This window comes from Haemaphysalis longicornis, unplaced genomic scaffold (assembly GCF_048455015.1).
Source record: "Haemaphysalis longicornis isolate Haplotype H1 unplaced genomic scaffold, Haemaphysalis longicornis Haplotype H1 scaffold_7, whole genome shotgun sequence".
Classification (NCBI taxonomy): domain Eukaryota; kingdom Metazoa; phylum Arthropoda; class Arachnida; order Ixodida; family Ixodidae; genus Haemaphysalis; species Haemaphysalis longicornis.
In genome coordinates this window covers 79,327,798-79,351,771 of record NW_027526422.1, presented here as the reverse complement: position 1 = coordinate 79,351,771, position 23,974 = coordinate 79,327,798, and positions in this window count along the sequence as shown.

Below are 23,974 nucleotides of genomic sequence, written 5' to 3'. Positions count from 1 at the left end.
CTAGGTCGCCATCTGGCTGCGTTGGCTTCCCATAGGGCCATGTTCACGCCCAGGTAGCGGTGTAATGAATCCTTCCAGCGAGCGCCGCAGAAGCTGGGGGGCTTGAGTTCCCATTCACCCAGCCAATACCCCTTCGATTTGGAGAGGTTTAGCTCCGCTCCAGAGAAGCGGCAGAAGCGACGTGCGAGCTCCGCGACCTCGCTCACCTGGGTTCGTGATGGGCAGACGACGGTGATGTCGTCCGCGTACGCTAGCACGCGGAGTTCTTCATTCCCGAGGACCAGTCCCCTGATCGAATTGGAAGTAGCGATCATTCGACAGAGCGGTTCCAGATAGAGCACGAACAAGACAGGAGACATTGGACATCCCTGGCGGACCGACCTGCTGACCTCTATGGGTGGTCCGAGTGTTCCCCCCAACATCACACTTGTTGTGATGTCTGCGTAACACGTTTCTAGCCATTTCATCATTGTTTCCCCTATCCCGCAGTGCTGAAGTAGAGCGAAGAGAAATGTCCGATCGACTTGATCGAAGGCCTTTCGAAGATCCAGTTGCAGTACCGCAATAGGCATCACGCCCATCTCTGCAGCCTCGCAGGCGGTCCTCATCCGATGTAAATTGGTGTTGATAGAGCGACCTTTGAAACCGCAGGTTTGATGCTCACCAACCACGCCTCGGAGGGCCATCTCGAGGCGTCGAGCTAGGATCCTAGCGAGTATCTTATAGTCGGTCGATAGGAGTGTGATTGGGCGGAAGTCGGTAACGGCCGGTAAAGCTTTGGAGCTGGTCTCTTTGGGGATCAGAACGAGGTGGCTTTGCCGCATGGAGGGAAGGAGCCGACCTTCCTGCCTGCATTTTTCAAAAACGGTCACTAGAATGGGGCCCAATTCTTTTCGAAACGCCCGATAGAATTCGGCGATGATGCCGTCCGGACCTGGAGACTTGTTCTTAGGCAGTTTTTTGATTTCGCGGTCTACCTCCCACGCGGTTATAGGCGCGTTGATTAGGTCTTTTGCGTCGTCCGGCACTGAGGGTAAGGAAGAGAGTACCTCGGTGGGCACGCCGTCTGGCGTCGGTCTAGACCGGAAAAGGTCTTTAAAATAGCCGTAAAAGGCTGCCGCCACTTCCTTCTGCCCCTGCGCGACTCCGCCACCGTGGCTGACCTCGTTGATCTTTTTGCGGGCGATGCGCTCGCGCTCGAAAGCTCGGAAGATCTTGGACGGCTGCGCCTCGTACTCGACCCTCTGCTCGCGGCTGCGGACAAGGGCGCCCCAGTATCGCCGCTCTAGCTCACTCCGGAGCTCCTCTTTAGTTAGGCGGATGTCTTCTCGGAACTCTCCCGGCCGTTCTTCGTCCGCCTCGATGAGGCCACGGAGGGTCTCCATAAGGCGCCGCTCGTTGGCTCTCTGTTCGGCCGCCTCACGCCTACCTATCTCCATGGCTACTAACTTAACCGTGGTTTTGAAACTTTCCCACGCGACATCATCATCTAAGTTGTCTTCCAAGATCTTCAAGGCCTCCCTTACCCTTACGGTGAAATCAGGGTGTTCGATGCACTTCGCGTTCATTATCCAGCGACTGCTGGACTTCGTTTGTGAGCGCGCCTGGCCCATTGATATTGAGCAGGACACCAGCCCATGGTCGGAGAAGGCGATCGGTATGACATTGTAGCTAGCTACCCGCTGTAGCAAGTCGCCGCTAACGTAAAAGCGATCCAGCCGTGCCTGGGACGCGCCACGCCACCGCGTGTAGTGGGGTGCACCCCAGTCGCGATCACCTGTCACGTCAATTAGGTCGCTTTCGCGTAGTACAGATGACAGGGTGCGAGCCGCGACGTCGGCGTTGCCACGGCTCCCCGCCCTGTCGCTGGCGGTTAGTACGCAGTTAAAATCTCCCCCAAGAACGACATTTCCCGCCACGTTTAGGATTGGGCGAAGGGTAGAAAAAAATGCCTGCCGAGCTTTGGGTTCATTGGGGGCATACACACAAACGAAACGTGTGATCTCACCGCCCAAGATGACGTCAACGAGTGAGAATCGGCCATCTCCCCCCAGTTCGCAGTCGATAATGCTACAGGATTCTGATTTCCGAATAAGAATGGCCGTACCGCCGGCACGACTTTGCGTTCGTGTGTGAAAACACCAAAAGTCATGTCCAAAGCAGCGCACGAAATTTTTGGCGTCATCAGCAGTTGAAATTTTTGTTTCTTGAAGAAGGGCCACATCGATTCTTTGGTCATTCAATAGATCGAGGAGCCAGCGCCTCCGTTTTGCGGAGACGAGGCTGACTACGTTAATGGAAGCTAATCTGCTAATTTGTTTGGAAACGGCCATCGCTCGCTGGGGGGAGAGGGCTCACCTGTTTCGGGTTAAGCGCGGCCGCCGCCGCTATTGACGCTTGGGATGGCGCCGTCTTTTTGGCCTGCCTGCCTCCGAAGGGTGCGCCGCCCTCGTTGTGGTCCCGGGGGTTCGGCGTGGCTCTGGACGCTTTCATGCTGGCCGGCGGTGCCTTCTTTCCCGTTGACATTTTCGTCCTCGTTGCTTGCCTCCTCCTTGTTGTTGTTCCTCTCCGCCGTCTTCGAAGCCCCCGAGGGGGGAGCCGCGTTTTCGTCGCTTCTCTCGGGGCCGTCGAAAAGTTGCTCCTCCTTGCCCTCCGTCGGCGGCTCCGCCGACGCTGTCCCGAGAGCCCCGCTGATGCACAATGGCGGGGGAAGAAAGGTGCTTTGTGTCTGCAGGACCCCGTCGATTTTCGGTGTGGTCTTTTGGAGGGGACAGGGGGCGGCGGCGGCGTCACTGTCGACTGGATCAACCGCGGCGTCTCTCTCCTCCGCAATAACTCGTTCCGTGCTGCTGCTGTTGGTGGTGGTGACCTCACCAGGGGCGGAGGCGTTGGCTGGGGCTTCGTCTCTTTCGTTTTTCTCGGCAGCACGAGTTACCTCGGACTGGGAGAAGGGTTGGGAGGTCATCGTCTCCTGGATTTCTTCGATATCCATGAAATCGTTCGGTGGTTGGGTCGTCCGCATTCCTCTGGCCCTGGCCGCATAGCTTTGTTCGCACGCTGAACTGTCGTGACCAAAACCACGGCAGGCCCGGCACCAAGGTGTTGTGCACTGCCTCCGCATGTGGCCAAGTTGTTGGCAGCGCAGACACATGGCGGGGCGGCCAGGAACTTCTATGAGCACCATGTTCCCGTACATCTTCACCTGATGGGGGAGCGCGTCAAGCGATTTCACGTTCCTTGGGGCGATCTCTACTATTCTCGTGGTGCTCCCCATGTGGCCCATGCCCCGGCGGCACCACTTTTCAAAAGAAATGCTCTTCACTTCACCAAAGCGTTCCAAATGCCGCACGAGGAGTTCATTGGGCACGGTTGTCGGCACCCAGTGAAGCTTCACTGCTTTTTCCTGGTTGTTCGGGTCGATCACCAGGCACCGCTTCCCTTTGGCCTCGATTTCGCCCTTCGAGGCCAGACTCTTCATGTCTTCTGCTGTCTGGAAAGTGACCATCCAAACGTGATTGAATTGGAATGGTCCCAGTGCAGTGATTTTCGTCAGGTCGGTGGTAGCGCTGAGTGCCGCTGCTATGTCATTGATCCTGTAGGGCCGGGCCGACGGATCGCCGTGAAGGAAAACGGAGTTTTCGCTTAACTTGCCTGTCGGCAGGGTCGGGAGCAGCGTCCGGTAGCCTGTCGCAGCGTCGGGCACGGAGGGCGGTGCGGGGGACCGGTTTGACGAACGCGCACCTTCCTCTCTCGAGGAGCCGTCTCCCTCCATGACTGCTCTCTCTGAGAGCTGGGGAGGGACTGAAGCCACGGACGCGACGGTGATATCAGTGTTAGTGACGCGCCTTGTATCTTTAACGCATTCAAACTACGTCGTCAGCGGCGTGCGTTGGCGACTCAGCGGCGTTATAGCGGCTTGATAACTGCGTGGTGTACACGTGATACTACAAACCCGATGGAAGAGATGGAAGAGAAGGCGGCGAGGCGGTGGGCTGCGGGGGCCGAGCGCAAGCGCCGCAAGCGGGCCGACAACCGTGCATTCGCACTTTCACATTCTCCCCCTCGGGGAAATGCGGGGGAATTTTTTTTCTGGAGGCTTCTTCCTCGACCAAATTTTGATTGTCCGGAGTTTTCTATTGATCGCAAACTATTCACCCGGAATTTCCACCCCTGGATGCTCCCTCTGGTTCAATCATAAATCATGTGTTCTCAAGCACCTACGAGCCTGATGCCCGAATAATGTTGTTTACCTTTTGCCGAGCACCGGTTACGATCCGACAGCTGCGTCTTGCGTTGCTTTTTGTGTGAGCCAGCCGTTACCGAGCATCGTAAATCGCCTAGTTAAGAGCCGTGTGATTACCTTTGGCAGGGTTTTACGACTACGCCCTTGGGTGCTTTAGGCACAAGGATGTTGACTTCTTGCTTATTGCAGTTCGTTGAAGCTCGCCCTGCCATTCCTTTCAAGCTGGTTGATGTATTTTCAATTATGGTTTATAAAAAAGGAATAAAAGGAAGCATTTGGGTTAGCGTTGTTCAATAGAGACTACTCTAAGCAGTCGGTGAGGGGCCATACATTCAGACCTGAACTTTTAAAAACGAGCAAATAGAAAGCATTAAATCTCATACAATACATCTCTCCTGTTGATATTTAAAGATATTTGTGAACGTAAAAAAAAACTTCAAGGCAACCATTCTGTAGAAATTGCTGATAAAAGTTTGAGGAGAGTGGGACAAAAATTGATTCTGGAAACAAAAGTTTTACTATCGCAACTTGCGTTCACTCTGAAAGCCACTTGAAGTCGTTCAACGTTTACCGTGTACTTTCTACAATATTGTAATTGGGAGTGCTCGTGGTAATTTTTTAATGGAAGGATCTTAGACAGTGATAGATTGGCACTCAATCAGGCTGCATGACTGAAAAGTGCCTTCGGTACAAACACTATATGTTTGGCCATTATTCATTGTTTTAAGAAATTGAGCTTTCCTATTTTTTCTACAGCTGCTAAGAAAGTCCTTGAAAGCTAAAGCCACATCCCCAATCTATCAGTTTTGTCTTTGGTCAGCAAAAAGTCGTGCACGCCTCCGTCAAAATGTGGTAATGCTTCAACGCAAATCTTTCTCGTAATGAATTCTTGATTCTTTGGTTTGCCAATCCCACACAAGCAGTGCGTGCTACTTTGGAGGTACGCACCACATTTCTAGAATACCCACAGCCATTGCCGGGTGTGCGCTTAGTAGGCTTGACGTTTGGGCATGAGGTGTAGGGCACGAATCGGTACCTGCTGCTTGGTGTTCGCTTCGACCAGGTCGAAATGAAGCAATGGGATAGACTACGGCTTCATAACGTGAGGAACTCAGTTTCGATTACGGCCATAGAGGCGTTTTTCTTTACCACAACCCATGATCATTCATCATCATCGTCAGAAAAAGTGGGCTTTCCTGCGGGGCGTATTTGCATACAACGGCATGAGTGAGGACACCAAAGCTTCATTTTAATAGTTGCCAGTAAACAAGTTGCTAGGATTTTAAAAATCAAGCAAATCCAAGTTTGCCGCGTTCGGAGTTAAATGGTCGGAGGAATAAACGGCTAATAAGGAAATTTTAAGGTCAGAGTATTGTTGTGAAACATATAGGAACGCAGGAGGGGGGCATCTGTACGGACTAAGAAAGAGGAGGATCATCTTCGCTTCCTGCCTCGCTTGTTGACTCCATCACCGTTTCGTGAGGCCGGACACTGGTCTACTCGTTCATCGGCGCGCTTCCACCACGAAGATATCGTAAAAGTGGAGCAAACCGACAAACCGCCAGTTTCTCATACAATAAATTTACCCAAACTATAAATAATTTCAGGTGTGAAATGTTTCGAAACTGCGAAAAACGTCGGCAAATGTCCCCAAGCCATTTATCCAGTTGCGTTTTCCAGCAACAAATCAGCTTTAGTAAAGGGTCTTCCTCACACGTTCGCTCTTTTGATCATGACAAGCAATTCTAGAACATGATAACTAACGCGTCTAGTTTTGAAGTTAGGTGGCCACAAATTCGATATATTACAGTTCTGGGTGTAAGGGCCAAATAAAACGTACGCTTGAAATGTTCTTTTTTTGCCGAGTGGTCGCCAATAGTGCATTTTTCATGCGTACATAAGACGCCACACGAGTGCACAACGAGTGCCGGGATAATGAAGGACGCGAGGAGGACATAAATCCTTCGAGCTAGTTTTTTGACGTTATATGGATGGGGGATGGCAGACTAAATTTCTCAGAGATCTGTTGGTTAGCCAATAAAAATATTGTGCGCTGCTGCTGATCGTGCTTGAACAGCGTTCAAGGTGTAAGAAGTTGAGGGGCCGTTCAATTTTTACCAAAAGCTGGTGCAATAGATCAACGTTGTTTTCGTCGCGTCGTGTCATAGGGCGGTAACAACGCTGCATCAATAACGGAAAGTCCCTTGACGATGGATAATTTTCCACCTACAGAAATCACTGGAAACGTGTACTACGGGGAGCAACCAGACAGAGTGCGAAATTGTATTTGCCCCGCTACAATTCTAGAGAAACACACAGAGGAAGCATGCCACAATTTGTAAGGTTCATTTGGTATCGTACTTCAAGAAGCGCAAATTTTTGGGAACGGTGAGTAGTAGGTTGATTACCGCAATTTTAATTGTGCTGGCAAGGTAAATTTGTTACTCGCGGTTGTTAACGACTGCAGCTTCAGCATTACTGGCGCTACCCATCAATCGCAGTATTCTTAATTTTGTACGCTGCATGCCGACGTCTTTTATCGCCCTCATGACACTTCTGTTGCTAACGCAGAAAAAAGTAGAGTCCTACCAGCAAGTGCATCTTACAAGTATAACATTTCCACGTTCTTGTGAATGTACTCGTACAAAGCAAAAACGCCTATATAATGTGGCATTTTGAGAATGTTTAATTTTGTACAGTAAAAATTGATTGTAGGTATACGTGCGTAACGCAAGCCGTCTAATGCCGGATATACCGATGCGCTATAAGCAAAAGACGAAAGAAAATGAATCTCGCCTCCACAAATCATCCTTCGCCACTCAATGGGAACAAGTAATTTAGTCCCGTCTGAAAAGTTCAATTCTGTCGCCAGTTAAGGATTACCAACTGAGAAACTCCTGCAATTTATTATCTTTAACACCTTGTACATATCAGAAGCTTTTCTTTTGTGGGTGGAATAACGTTCAAATTCTCGAAAAATACATCAAAATGAGGGAGCCACCCACAATAAAAAAAAACAAATCATGTTTAAAACGGGGACGAAAAGTCGCGAGCTTCTTGCTGCATATAAAACTAACCTGTATTCGTCATTTATATTTCGGTTCAGTTGTACATTTCGCGCAACATACCGTTTTTACGAACGAAGACCCTTATAGGCTGGAGAGGTTGACTTCTCCTGTCGTCGTCGTCGTCGTAATCGGGTTCGTAATCGTCGTCTCATGTAGTCATGGTACTAAAACACCAGGATACTCGTTTACTCATCGCGCTACAACGTAACCCGCACAAATAAAACACGGGACACTAGTTAACGCCGCGTGCTGGATCGTTTCGTAAGGCGCGCTAAGAAACACCGGGAATCTGGTTTACGCCTCGCGCTAAAACTTAAAGCTGACTGAAAAAGCGCCCCGTGCGGGTGCAGCATACTACCCCCTTCCCTCCCCAACGCCCACTTTCGGAGAGCGCTGGCTCGCGCCGAAATGGCGAACCGCCCTCCCCTCCCAATTTCCCGACACTCTCCTGGTTTGCTTTCATTCATTGTTCACTTTTTCTTTCACTCCTCGGTTTTGGCCTCGTTCGCGTGGTCACGACGATGGCGACGCGGCTCAGCTCAGAGACGGCCGCCAAATGGCTCCGCGCTAAAACACCGGGACATGCGTAACTAAATGCGTAACTAAAAAGAAAACACCGGTGCACTCGTTTACGCCTCCCGATAGAGAGCTTCGTTCTTAACAGACAAGAAACTTTTATAGCAAAGCTGTAAACCTCCACACCCAACGGTTTCATCTCGGTTGGCAAAAACACCAAGACGCCAATTAAGAATACAGTTATACACTGCATGCTTCGCCCCTCCCAATGTTTCAAATTGTGGAGATGGTTCTGGATTTTTTTCAGCGTGCCGCTAGTTTCCCAAAACTTCTATTTGTTACCTAATCACGCTTCAAAGCTCGGAATGATGGTACGCATAATTCCCTATAGCTATCGGCTTTCCCGATCTCAGGATATAGTTGCCACAAGAATGTTCTAGAATGCCAAAGTCTACCTAAACCAGTCGACACAATATTTAGGTGCAATATTTATAAATATAAGTTCAGCTGAAAGTTCTTTAAACATGGCTCAGCTTGTCCTATCGGGTTCAAATGTTAGTTTACTTTAATGCAATTTTATGTTCACTTGTGTAGCGCAGTTAAAGCTTTCCCGCGTTGAGTAAAAATTAAAAAAGGCAACCTATATTATCTCGCCTCAATAACCCAAAATTAAACTGCAGTATAACCACAGCAACTAATAGTTGAGTTAGAATTGATGTTTGGCTTCTGCATTATTTCAAATAATTTTTGGGGATAAAACTTGTTCATTACCTTTCGTAAGGACAGTAGATTGATCACGAACTGCGTTATGATTGTAAATAATGTCAAGTTATAAACTGCAATACGCGTACTGTGTGTTGAGGAGCAAGTTCGAATTGAGCCACAAGTAATGGAGATTAGCAAACTACGCTAAAATGACGCAAATAATTTACAAGATACAATAATTTACACTGCAACAATCCAAAAATTCTTACTTTTCTAATAGCTATATTGCAATTATAATGTAGGCAGGCGAAGTGTGGGCCCATTTTTCGATGCCTGTTGCATTACTTTTTTCAAGAAGGGAAATTTTTGAAACCCACCAAGAGTTATAGGTGTTGCGTGGTTAACAACAAAGTTTGAACAGAGAAATACTACGCGTGGCTCCCACAAGAAGAAGCAAACGTCACTGCCGCAATGCGCTCTCTGGACAATTTCGCCCGGTGTTCTTACATATACTAGATCCTTCTCAAGACACCATCAACAAGAATAATTGGTAGAGTTTTATTATACAATATAAACCGCATCGTCGTTAACTGCATTCATATCCGCAGCAATGCTGAAGCCTTCCTATGTTCTTCGGCGGAACAAGATTCCGCTGTCAGCCTTTTAGGGATAAACTGAAATAGTTTCAACAAAAACTTGAATATATTGAGCGTGGCAGCAGAGTTGATTTCCCTACATGGGAATTGCATTGCGGCCACCCTATTACCGTTTGCTGTGCTGGTCCGCAGTTTAAATATCTTCCGAATGTGATTTTGTTATGCGCTCTTGTTAAAAAATTACTCCCAGCCACAATTTAGCAATTTTCATGGAAAGAAAAGTTATTGTGGTTTCACACAAACCTTCGCATTAGAATAATATTTGTTCCAGTTTAGCATATGAGCAGCCTTCAGGCTTTTATTTGGACAACAGGCCAACATTTCAGCTAACTACGATGCAACCCAATTTCTCTACGTTAGCAAATTTATCGACAAGTAGAGATGAATTTTATAGTAGTGTTCTATAGCTTCGTTTTGTAATTTTATGGCTGGAATTTACCTAGGCGTCCATTTGTTCTTTGCAGAAACTTACTGCCCCTGGTGCAGCCGCAACATTTTTAATTGTCCTTCACTCCAGTTATCGATTATTTCGCTGTCACGCAAAAAAAAAAAACAAAGACTAGCTCATAGATGCATGTCTTGCATTAGTCATAAACCGAAATGTCCTATTGTCCCTGATTTCATTGTGGGCCAGAAAGACTTCGTAAAGAAATAAAAAATCTTCTGCGGGAGCTGTGTACTATGTATGGGTTCATAAAAAGAGGGCAACATTTCAGAATGACGATAGTTCGTTATATTGAAAAATAACCTCAGGATGTGCCTCACGCTCTGAATTCAGGGTTTTCAATTCTTCAGTTTTGTCTGGTACGCAGATGACTGAGGCAAGAATGCTGTGAGTTTATCTTAATACAATAGGCCCCTCCGTTACGATATTTACCTTTGTTGAAGTTTTACTCAATACAAAAGTTTACAACTGCGCCTAATACACGACAAATCGAGATTGTAGGAATTAAATACATTGAAAAAACCAGTGACAACCGAGCACAGGCCCTACTTTACATGCACCATAAAACAGTTCTAATAGCTTACTTACAGCAACAAAGCTACCAGAGAAATAACCTATTTTTGCCATCAATATTTGGCCAAATAGTTGCAAAAACCACCGTAGAGCGTTTCGCACCTTATTCTGAAGACGCACTTTCAGGTGGTCGGCTTACAAGTGGCTTAGTTCATTTCCGGCCCCGGGCCCAATCAGAAAGGCATTTTTTTTATTATTTCTTCAATAGTGTACATGCATAACAGGAGACCAGGGCTAAAGGCGAAAACCGCCTGACGGGGTGCCGGCCCCCTTTCCATGTTAATACATCAATTCACATCAATACATTAATGAATACATTAAAACAGTTCTATCAGAGTCACTCGGAGCATAATGCAGAAATGAAAACATTGAAACAGTGCACTTATCACTTTCAACAAAGTAACAGAATATTTCTGCAAATGAAAAAAAAAAGAAACATGAACATGAGCATTTATCAGTTTATACATTACCAGCCTGACCCTCACGCCAAAATTTTCATTAGCGTACAAGTAACAAACACAAAAGCAAATACAAACATGTAACCCATATTGATAAACATAAACAACTAAAAAGATAAAATTTGTACTGAGGTTCATTCAGGGCGATGGATTTTGGCAGACATAAAAGCCTTTCAAAGGGTTTTCTATCCCCTTTTTCTAGTCTATAAAACACCACAAGTACATTGCATAGAGATACAGGTTACCGAGTTATCACAGAAACATTTGTGTTTACTAAAAGCGTCTTGCACTTCTTTTTAAAGGTGGATGGGACGTCGTAAAAATTCATGCTCACTTTTTGCATATTTAGCACTTTCGTTTACTGAAAATCAATAGTCTGCTGGCCGTAATTTGTCCTTATAGACAATGGCCTTCGTTTTGGATTCCGGAAATTATATTCGCCTGCACTTTCAGATGGTAATTTATAGATCCCGCTCGTGTAAATCCACTGTAGAAGCTTAAAATAATAAACTTGGTCGGCTTTCAGCATGTTGTATTTAATGAAGAGTGGTCGTGTTCTTAGATAGCGCCTATCACCTTTGAAATTTTCGCACATTCGCCGAATTTTCTTTTGCAGAATAATTAACTTATTGTAGTTATACGCGGTTGTGGTGCCTCATATCAGAATTCCTTAGCTTAGCCTAGAATAGAAAAGGAAATAATATAATGTCTGTTCCAGCCAGTTGGGTATCAGTGTGTGTATTTGATAAATTTGCCTGGTAACACGTGATAAGTCGGATCTAAGGCTATTGATATGCGCAGTCCATGTAAGGTCTTCCGCAAACCAGACCCCTAAGAATTTCTGTGCAACAACTCGGTCTAGTGTGGTACCATTGTAGGTTATACTGATGTTGTAGGGATATCTTTTATTTATTGGTTTGAATATTATATACTTTGTTTTACTTGTATTTAGACTTAATTGATTGTTATAGAGCCAGTTAGAAAGCTTTACGAGGTAGGAATTTGCAGCTTGTGCTAGACACTTTTTTGTTGTCCCTGAAAAAAATATATTTGTGTCGTCAGCGTACATGATTATGTTGGTTGAGCCAGGTATCGTGGTTATGTCGTTTATATATATAAGAAACAGGAGCGGTCCCAGAATGGAGCCCTGAGGAACGCCACTGGTTATTTTCATTTTAGTAGAAATTATGTTACCAACACATACGTACTGGGTTCTGTCAGCAGGGTAACTTTTCATTACGCTTAATGCTACTCCGCGCACACCGTAGCACTCAAGTTTCTTTAAGAGAATTTTATGCTGGACAGTGTCGAAACCCTTCCTAAGGTCTAAGGATAATCCCAGTGTTATTAATTTCTTTTCGATGTTTTCGACTATTTTTTCTTTATTATGAACTAGTGCCATTTCAGTACCCTTGTTTTATTGGAAACCATATTAAGCGTTGTTTATAATTTGGTGCTTTTTGAAGAAGCTAGTCAGCCTGTCATTGATGACCCTTTCAAATATTTTAGAAAATATAGGTAGAACTGAGATAGGTCGATAGTTATTGATTTCTGTTTCACCACGTCCATTGTAGACAGGGGTGACTCTAGCGATTTTCAGTTCGTCTGGGAAGTATCCTGTTTCGAACATCTTGTTTATTATGTGCGTTAATATTGAACTCATGATATGTAGTCATGATGTGTGCAGTAATTTATTCATACGGTGACTATCATACGGGGTATTTACCAAAAATTCAAAATAGCCCTGTATATGCTGCTGCGAAAAAGCAAAGCGACATAGTTCCGTTTAGAACACAAGAGTCGCTTTCAACTAATGCTATCTAACCAGTCCAAATAATCTTACCGCATGGCAAGGACGTTCCAGACAGCAGTGTTTTGTGTACAATTCATGGTGCTCAGCGCGAACGGGAACAACACACGAAGAAGAGAATAGACGACGCAGGCGCTATTTCGTTTATTCTCTTCTTCGTGTGTTGTTTTCGTTAGCTCTGACCCCCATGAATGCTATCGAACTCGCCCATTTTGCCACCTTATTACAGTTTTTGTACATTATCAGGTGCATAAGAGCGCAGGCGTGGCACAACTCGTTGAATGCCGCACCACCAAGGCTATGTAAAAAAAAAAAGCTTTCCCAGATTATAGTTTTCGCTCCTCTCCCACCCACAAGGAATTCAACTTAAAAGACTATCGTATTAGTGTATTGTGTATCTCATGTAAACCTGTACTTTGAAGTGCTGAGACTCTTTCTGGTAGTAGTGAATAGAGACGGAAGATAATCCTTGCCGTTTGCGTAGCTCCAAAGATTTCAAAAGCTTTTTCTGAGAAAAATGTTTTCCGAGCATTAAGCAAAAAGACAGTCGTATCGGAAATGGAAAGCAAACGGAGTGTCGCGCTATTACTTCTTAGTTGCGGCAATATATTATGCGGAAAGGAAACTTCCTCTATTTTTCAGAAAACTTCATCTATTTAAAGGAGCCATGAGGAGAAAACACAAGTTTGGTTCATTCAAAAGATTGTCTCGTTAGAATCATACTGACACCACTTTTAACGTAAACTTCGCTCAAATGAGCTACATAATTAGGAAAAACGGGAATGGTCATGCGACCCACCAGCTCATTTCCCGCAACAGAACCTATGATGTCACATGAGCTAAGCTCTGCGATTGGCGGAGGCTGGCAGAAGCAGACGCAAATTAGGTGGAGCTTGCAAACTAGACGAACGAGCGATTTGCGCTTAAATTTAGGGCACATTCTTTACAAAGCAATAAGAATGACGGGACAAACAGTGGAAGTTACGAAAGCACACGTAAACATACAAGTACTGATGCGTTCTGCTGTTCGTACTGCGCACAGCATGCTTGGTTTAGCTGCACAGCACTACGGGGCTTGTGTTGTCTCAGACGACACTGGCCGATTGACGCAAGCAACGCTGTCTTACGTGACCCCATTTGTCGAGCGAGCACTGCTTCAGGGAACGAATATTTTCTCCCAGAACAAAAACAAGCCAAGTTTAAATGCGGGCAAAAATAAACCAAACGCTTGCCACGGTGTGGTGGCGCCATGTAGGTTCGGGTAACGTAAAGAAGCGTGGGAACAAACCAACACCGCTGTGCAGGGTGGAGACAACCTTTGAACGGTCCCGTGCCGCCGCAATTGGGCCAACGGGCTCAACGCGTTATTCTTTTCGTTTCCCACAAGACCTAGCAACGCGAAACAGACAATATGATTCAATCGTCTTCAGTAAACCGCGTTGCGGCGATAATTTTAGCGCGTTTTTGACACAATGACTTGCTTCGGCGGCGAGCGAGTAACCCAAAATGGCGGCGCCAGCGTATACGTTTCTCTACCCTGTACGGCGGATGCGTGAATGAAGGGATTCTAGGCTGCAGAGCGGTCGGTTCCTGTGATGTCATTGCAGACCCCGACGACAAATGATTTAGCGGGAAAATCAAAATTTTAACTTAAATTGTTTAATTTCTCAGTGAATAAAGCATCGTTTGTATCCGGACAAGCGCTGAGGGCACTATAAAACACGAAATCTTTCGAATAAAACCAACTTGCATTTTCTCTTCATGGCTTCTTTAATAAGACACTTTCTTCGTGTCATGAGTGCTTCAAATTCTCACGAGATCAAAGCAGTAGAAATGGCGGCTTCCGTAAAACCTTTTAGGCACAGACTCTTTTCTTTAAATCAGCAAGAACTCCTTGTGCCCAACATCAGCACTGAAAAATAATATGTTTCTTGACTTTAACGGTGATCATCTTGCTGAATTGCCCCTTAACAAGAAATAAAAAGCGCTTACCAATTGCTCAAAAGAGAGTCAGGACACTGAAATTATTCGTAAATATTTGTTTGTTTCTCTAGCCCCAAGTGTTGTATTTTCACTTGTGCTCATGGGAAGACCCGTAAATACGATCAGGAGTTCCTAGCCTTATCGATGGATGACATTGCACGTTCTGGTTAGAACTCCGTATATTTTATGCCCTTCATGGAACCTGTTTTACTGACTATGCTGTCGCAGGTATCACATCTTGCATTAACAGTATCCTCAAAACCAGAGTCCCGTTGATCCCGACAGCTCGATAGAAGTTACGTGTGTTGCTCTGAACAATATAACATTATTGTGGTTTAGGGCAAATTCTTGCGCACATCACGTGAAGTAATGGTGCTGGTGCTCCGAGGGATAGCGGAACGTTGACGATCTACATAGAGATGGGTGATTTAGTAGGAGGGGAAGTCATTGTTTACACGATTTCAAACTCCTTCGACAACAGATATTATAGCGTGACCGTCGTGTTGTCGTTAGAGCAGCGCCTGGGACGTTGGATCGTTTCTTATTCCCGCAAACGGGAGCTTCCGGAGTCCGCCCAACTGGGAAATCCTTTTCCCACGAAGTTCGCTCATTCAGGCTCATAAAAGACGGATGCTCCATTCCTTTGAAGCAGTGGTCGATAGCCGCAACGCACAAAGGATGATGAGTGGGCCGCGGATAGCTTCGCGTAATGGTGGCTCTGTGGAATTGCCGGTTGCTAGACATAGATACCTGCATTCACAATAGACCCGCTGACGTGTTACTCGCGCATCTCATAACGGGCCCTCCACTTCGGCGAAAAGTTCATAAAGCGGCACTTCTTGTACCGGAGACAGCTGCTGTTGCATGATGTGCTGCATCTTTTGGTGGAATAGCCTGGGTTGTCGAATGGACCCCTACTACGGGACGACACACTGCGCTCTCCGAAAGGTCTTATCTCAGCCTAAACATTGCTTCCTTGGATACTGCTCAAGCAAACTAGTGAAAAATTCTTTCATGCTTCCCAGAGAGCCCACCTATATAAACCATACCATGCTCCAGCCAAAGCGGGCGTCGGCCGTAAAAAGGATTGAATTGCGCCTCCTGTTTCTGGTGGTGTTGCTGAGATATCTTATCGACGCTTAGCGGCTGATGACGGGCACATGATGACTTTGGGGAATGCAATCGCCTACAATTTGTAGACACACTGATGATTTTTCAGTCCTCATATTAGTCTTGGTATAAGAGGTCCGTCAAAGCCTGTCGCAGTCTTTCAACGCCGACGAACCCGTGATCACAGCGCTTTGTTGCACTGCGAATGTCTGCTAACATGTAGCCACTACCGAAATGGATGCTACAAGCCCATTGGTTAGCTTCTTAGTTATGGTCAAGAAATAGTTAAGTGGGGTGTTAAAGGCACAGTTTCGGGCTACGGCGGTGGGAAAAAGCTGGTGCAGCTTGCACAATTGGTGCCAGGCTGGTCACAGGCGACCTGGCGGCCGCTCTCCTATTGTCAGAGGCCCGTCTATTGCACCTAACCTGCATTTGCGAACCTGCTTTGAAAGTTCTTCATAACTGCAGGCCCGCATTGTTTTGTCTCCAGCCTTTCACATCTATCCTTAAATGTAACGCATTAGCACGTGCTAGAATCAAGGCAACCGGTTCCGCGAACTCAGCGTCTGTAGCGCCAGCTGTCCTGCGCTCCGCGTTTCACGCCCGGAAGCGCGTGTTTTTCCAATTTTTTGTTTCCTTCTTTCCTTGGTTTATCGCGAGCATCTCACGTGACGCAAGCCCAGGTTCAAACCTGGACGACGCCACTCCTCCGGACCAAGCTCAAGCTTAAATATGTCTGCTGCTAAGAGTGGCTCACGCCGGCACAGAAGCGATAGTGAGGCCTATGCGAGCGAGCAAACTCACGAACCAACGAACGAACGAACGAACCAGCGAGGGAACGATTAGACGAATGAAAGAGTGAAAGAAGGCTCGCGCGTATTCCAAAACTAACGCTACGAATAACCCAAAAGAAACAATGCCGTGCACTTGGAATGCAATGACAGCTACATCGGATAAACGCTTGTTTCAGAACGCGAGGGATGCAGGTTCGATTCTTACCAAAAGATGCTTCTTTAGATGCAACGCATCTCATTCACCCGCCTTGTCCCTGCATCCGGCGGCTGTCGTCGTCGGTGTCCGCCCCTCCCCCGTTCTCCTCGCCGCGCCAGCTGCGCTCTCCGCCGCTCACCCACCTCTCCTCTCCGATAGTACATTGGCTAGAATAGGGAAATGTGACGAAGGCGCCGCGGCTCGCGTGCGCTTCTTGAATGCAACCGCGCGGTGGCGCTGACGCTTGTTTTCACGTCGCCCGACGTGCCGGTCAACGCCGCGTCAGTTGCAGTCCGATAAGCTCCGTGGTTTGCGACGCATTTTTTTACCTCCGATTATTTCACAATTGCAGCAACTATATAATAATATACGCTTCCTATTACGGAACACGTTATTTGTCTTGAAATATATGCCGTCTTGAAATGCTCTCGCGCAAGCGGCCAGCCGGGAAACTTCTGAGTTTCGCTTCATTACAGTCGCTTTTCGCGCACAAATGTGAAGGCGCAGGCACAGCCCCCAAACAAAAAGCGGTCCGTGAAAGGGAAGTTGCAATTAGATTATTGAATTCTTTGGCATGGATAGTCACCTTGGGTCACTGAATATTTACATTTCTGCACAATTTATTGGACAGTTTCCTATGCCGATTATAATTCAATGAAACCGGGTGTAGTTATTGAAATGTTACAGCAACGGCTGAATGTTTTATCAATCACCGTACTTTCCATACTGTCGGTTGTGGCTGCATTCAGCTAAGAAAACACATATTAGTTTCGTGCTCGTTTCGTTTTTTTGAGACAGTAATTAACTAAAACACGATATATTTGACAAGCATAATAGTTTGATTGAATAAATTCATATTAGCAAACCATAATTGACAAGACCAAAAGAAACCCCTTTAAATTCAATTTGTTTTATAAATAGGTTTGCCTGAAGAATGAAGGAACTCATATTACGATACGTAATTGAAGAAATGATAAAACCAACGGCGACGCCTAATTGACACCTGCTAATTGTTATGTAAGTAATAATGAGAACAACAAATGTTTCGTTTCGCATACTTCTCCATTTATAATTACCAGAAACAATAAGCAAAAAGGCAGTTTGACAAATCCTCACCGCTCACAGTTTTTCAGAGAAAGCATTAAGATTTTATATTCAATTCCTCATCCTAATTTAACCGAACACTTTGATTTATGCCCTGCGGTGAAATAAATGTTCTAAAAATGTGCTTGCCTGACTTGGAATAATGACATTTCGGTAATCTAGACAGTTGGCGGCATACTGTGCGGGGGCGTCGTTTCATTCGTCCAGTGACAACCCTTCCATATTCGCGGCCTATTTTTGTGGAGGCGCAACTTTAATTGTTTTTCCAACCTTCCCTTTGGTTTTCTCTTCGTGGGCACTGGCTTTGAGAGGCAATGTGGCACGTTTGGGAAGATCGCTCGCATCCGGCTGGAAAAACGGCATGCACAACATTCAAGGTGAGATGGTGCACCAGCGCAGCATTTTACCTTGGGTGTTGCGTTGCGCGCGACGCTAACTGCGGATCGAAATGCTCGAGCGGCTTGTTGGCTCGAGGTGTGTTGCCCTGCCATTTGAGCCGCGTTTACTCGCCTTCCGACACCCCGAAAAGCAACTTCTGGAACCATGCATTTATTACCCGTCGAGCAACCAAGCACAAAACAGTGACTCTAAAGGCAGCAGCTTATCCCAGACAAAATTTCAGCACCACATCTAGCATAACTCTGACGAAGCGCGATAAAAATTTAGAACGAAAAGATCGCAAAACGCGCTTGCGGCCATGTATCGCGCGCTCAGATCGACGTGTAAACGACCGCTAGCGCCATCTCGCGGATGCATGAAAGGCGGCAACGGCGGTGGCCATAGGAGCCCACCGGCGGTAATCACACTTCCCTCTTCTAGCCACTGTACCGATAGCGAACACTCTCTCGCGAGGGGCATTGGATTGGATTCGATTGGTTGGCTTGAATTGGCTTGGCTAGGCTTGGATTGGATTGGATTGTATTTGGAATGGATTGGATTAAAGTGGATTGTGTTGGATTGTATTGCGTCATAGCCGCGGCAGACGCACTGGCGCCGGCGCGTCCCCTCACCGTTATGTGCGCTATAAAACGCGGTGCTTGCGCCGCTCCGCTTCATCGTTCCAGCACCGTTCCTGCGCTGTCCAACGCTGCAACGTGAACCCCCTATGTGTCGCATCTACACAGGGGTTCCCGCGAGGGGAGGTGGGAGTTTTTTTTTCTTCTTTCGAATTGGAGGTTTTCTGTTCCCGTTGGAAAACTTGCGGCCCGCTTAAACACCCATGCTGTAAAAATTGTTGTCCACGGATAAGCAGATAGTCACTGTGGAGTGAATTCAGCAAAAAATGTATCCGATATGCTCACTTGAAATGTGATGGACAACAACACAAACGGGAGCGCGATGCACGCCTGCCGGAGTTGCAAGATGGCCATGTTGACGTCAAATATGGTCAATGTCGTGCTCACTGAATGGCGTTGGTAGAATAAAACATACACAAGGGCCATAAAAGGCACGCTTCATGTTATGTTAATGAGCGAAATGCTGAAGTGAGCTGCTGCAAAACCTAGTTGAAGATCTTAAAAATCCAACTGCGCGCAAATTAACGAGGACGTGAACACACTGAAGACACCACAAACTTTCGACCCTTTTCTAGTTGAAGAGTGACGACGGGCTGTCATCTCTATCACTGACGAAGTCTGTAGCGGTAGCAGCTGTGGGGACATACGGGATGAAACGCCGTAGGCCAGGTGGGTCTCCTATGTCCAGAGGTTGGGAAAGGGCAAAACATTTCGCAGTGTGAGGTATGCTGAAGAGGTCTGCTGGCTGGATGGCTTCCATGAGGACTTGTCCAACGTACCACGGCCATGGCCTGCCAGGAAGTGCTAAGATTCGCCGGCTTTGGTTGAACATGCCAAGATCTGCGAGATATTCGGTAAAAACCAACAGAACGTTGTATTAGAATTCTTAAAAGATATGAGCGCCGTGAAACACCTCCTTTTTAAAATAGTTTAGTTTTTAACACATTTTTAGTCGTGCTCGTGGTTCGTTTACCATTCCTATTGAAGAACTTCACCGCACGCCTTGGGTGCTTTATTTCAGCGAGGAAGCCACCGATATTATCGCAACTTGGCATTCTAAGACACCATGTGGACTTCTTCACTAAAATATCTCTAATGTAAAAAAATAAGTGCTGTGCCACTAGGATGGCTGAACTTGGAAGATATTTCTTATACAAAAGCACTATGCTATTTGGCCAGGGCTGGTCAGGCTTCCATGCTTAGATTTTTATTACCTCGGAGTTTTGTTTACCGTGCACAAAAAACCGTGAAGTTTGTCACGTTAGTGGCACAAAAGAATCGGTGATGAAGGATATACCCGGCAGCTCTCCAAAATTGTGCGTGTTTTTTGTAAGCAATACTAACGAAAGTTTTTATACAACAATGATTCGTAATTTATTCGAGACCAAATTGCCGTTTCTGATAAAGAAAAGTTCTGGGAGGAGTTTAAACGCACACTTCGGGATCCGCACGCGATCACCAGCAATCCAGAGAACTACAAAAGGGAAGGTATGTAGTACCACTTTCCAGATTATTTGCAGCATGAAAGAAACTGGACCGCAAAACAGACCGCAAGCGGAATGTTGCTTGTTAAACATACACCTCAGGCGCTAACCCAAGAATTGAGAATGCCTTCTGTAATTTCTAAAACACGAATTTGAAACGAAATGTGTAGCAGCTTCCTTAATTTGATAAAAAAGCGCTCTGGATACGTACCATGAGGACACTTTTTGTTACTAATTGAAAACCGTTTGGAAAGTTTATGTTGCAGACTTACCCATCCGCAACTTAGCAAACTGCGCCCATCATGGTGCCCGATTACTTTCCTTGCGTAGCCGAATATAGGGCCACAATGCAAATAGAAGCAGCCTTGGCTCAAAAATGACCACGCATCTGCTGCTTTCGTTGCAAATGTCGCCGAAAGACAATGTTCGACTGGCGCCCCTGCCAAGTAAATACCTCCCTTCCCTTTCCCGCTCATCTCTCATGCTGTTCCTCTCCCGTGTCGTTCCTCCCAAGATAACATGCTAAAGGTTTGGTAAAGTCAATTTAAATTTTTGTCGCGTTCCACTGCTTCAAGTCGGGTGTCTCGATGCCAGCGCTGCCGTACGGCGGAGACGCGCGTGAATTGAGGCACCTTACTACAACATTTATAGAACCACATTGCCCTACTCCCAGAGCGTTCCAAGCGGACCGTGAACCCACCTATTGGAACCTTTCGTTGCTATTGCCGTTTGATTTCTTAAATGCCGCAAGGCGGTAGCGCTGGCCAGAGCAGGCGATGGTTTTCTGGCGTTGATGTATTGTTTCATTAGCTATCACACAAACCAAGCACCTATAATTTTTAATAAAAGAACACTGCAGATATCTCTTATGTATTGATTTTCGGCCTTACATTTGCATATGTCTTGTTCTTCTTCAACAATGTTGATAAGTTTGAACACTGACACTGAACTTAGACGTTTAAATTCGGCTGTGAGTATACAAGACTACTGCGCAGCATACAATTCCCTTGGCCTGATGTCTGAATCGAGTCAGACAGATCGACCGACCGACAAATAGACAGACAGACAGACAGACCAACATTTCCGCGTTTAGCTAGCCCAACAAAGACGTCTTTAAAAATGTCATGTTCGGCTGAAGAGATTTCGGTGCCTTCTTAAACAGGCATGGTGTCTGGCTTGCAATGACGGCCAAGAAAAAGCTACTTCCGTAACTTACCAATACTTTGATCCTCCAACCGCTGTTGTTACAGCTAAGCAACAAAAAAGAAAACTTTTAGCATTGCTCGACGGGAAAGTTTTTTGGGAGCCTACTTTTTGTCACGTTTAGGAAGTTAATCAAGCTAACACTAATTACAAACGCGCAGTCTACAAACGTTTTCTAAGCATTGAAAGCGTCGTATCAAAGAAGGAATACCTTGTTTTTGAAAGCGTTGAGCAAACAGTTCAGCGGGTATTCAAATTTCGTAAATACTTTATGGTTCCTCTGATGGCACTCGAATTGCCTACTGCAACGTATCATCCCTCTAATTTTGTAATACAGTCAATTATTCAGACGCTCGCACAAAAGACAACAATAGAATTAAATAATAGAAATATAAAATTAATATTTCGGCAACGTTTACTGAGAGTATGACACCTCCACATTGATCTTACTTTTTAACCTCCCGTCTGTTGTCAAGAAACTCATCCTGTTCGGCCATCCACGTAGTACTCAACCATTGAGTATGGAACACTGCAGGGCGTCGGATTCACCAGCCTCTAACGCGATTAATCACAGCGATACTGTTGAGTACGATAGATTTGGGTGACGTGGCTTGCGTCACAGAACGTAGAATATAGCTTTGGTAGGTTAACAGCCCAGCTCCTTTCACACTTCCTCCCCACCAGCCTCCCTCCCATTCACAGCCACGCAACTGAACAATATCAAGCGAATCTTCAAACCTTTCGCAATGTTTCGCAACTTTTTAAAAATTTACTCTCGTATCTAAGGACTATTTGAATCTGGACATGGGCTGAAGCACCTCACCAGTTTTCCATTCGTAGGTTTCGTTTCAGCTGGGTAGTGTGTTGGAGCACAGCAGACGCACCAGAAACGCCGCTACAAATTTCTGCAAGACTAGTGTAAAAACGTTTCAAGTTAAAAAAGGTAGAAACACCATCCCTGCAAGTTAGGAGATATCTCTTTCTAGTGCAGCTCGTAGCCTTATTGAAAACTTCCCTTCTTTCTTCGCAGATATGTTCCCTAAGGGGACCAAAACAAACCAGGAAAGCACAAGTATTGCTGCCGAAAATTCATTTTCTCGGTGAGTTTTAACTTGCTTGTTTTTGCGCGTCTGTCAGTCTGATGCGATTTCTCTTCATTGCGCCACAAAGAAACCCATTCATTCTTCAGTACTGTGATCTTTCGCTGGAGCTCAAAACTCACGCGAACTCTCCTGCCTTGCAAAAGGAACAGCAACTCTTCAAGCGCACAACTCAAACAGCTGCGCAGGGTATATCATTATTACTTGGCCTCATTTTGTTTCCTGGGCATGACGCTTCAACTGCATTCACTCTGTGAGGGCACAAAATGTTTTGACACATGCCGGCAATATTCCAGGGCACATTTTAGTTGTGCAGTGTTTCTGAAGCTCAACTGCTGCGAGTTAATGACCACAATTGGAGCTGGCGCTTATAACACTGTCTACAAACCAGGCGCAAACAACCGCAGCATGAAACAGCTTACAGGCAAGCAATTACGAAGATTACAAAGAGACATTAGATCTTCATCACTTTTCTTTGTCAATCCTCATAAAGGGACAACGGGCAGGGCTTAGAATTTGTCACTCCACCCATCCGTTGTTCTGAGCGTGCGTTCTACTCCTCTAGCGTCAGTTGCGAGACATGCTGCCTAACTTTCGAAGTGGTATTACATCTGCCACAGGTTTCCAGATACATATTGACAAGCCCTGGCGCTGTTTGTCTCGAACCAGTTGTCTGTATTTGGTAACATTGAGGTAATGAGGTACGCGTTTTTGTACGCTGCGTTGATGCTATCAAGCATCAGCGGCCATCAAAGTAGCTTATTAGACAAGTACTTTGGCGTCAAAGTGCCGAGGCCACTTAATCACTCTTCACTCGGAACCGCTGTCTTTCCAATTTGGGCAAAATGTTGAAAACCCTTCCGGCACGAGAGCCAGCTAAATTATTGAAGATCATGAACTACCTGTCATGCCATGCAGTACTCCAACATGGCAGCTACGACAGCTGCGTATACGTCCGGCGTATTAGTCTGCGTTTCGAAGTTTGAAAATTTACCACACTTGTGAACACGCCCATCCTTTTCCCTTATAGTTGTTGCTTGCATGTCCTAGCCCTTACATATTCTTTCTCCCGAAACATCTTAGGTCTCGTTTGTAAAAGTAATATGCGCAGTTTCGCAATAGACTTTCTGCTGTTCATCCACAGGTCCCCAAGATCTTAAGAGAAAACTAGTTTTTCATTTTTTTAATCTCTCTGTCAGAGAGACCTTCAATTTGCAGTGCGTTTTTTGTTTAGGCCGCGGCAATTATTAGGCACACGTGCTGCCTCAGAGCGTGTTTCGACCATTGCACACCATGGTCATTACATATACAGTCCGTTCTCGTTTATGGGGCTAGGAAGGGCGTTCCTGCTGCATGCACGGTAATTCAGCCAGGTAATAGGGTTTTGAGCCTTTGCTAGGCCCTGCCAAAAATTGAATTGCCAAAATACTAGGTATTTCCCAGCGTGCTTTTTAACAGGGACAATAACAAAGGAGCCAAATTTGTGAAATAGGTAAGTGCCCTTAAGCAA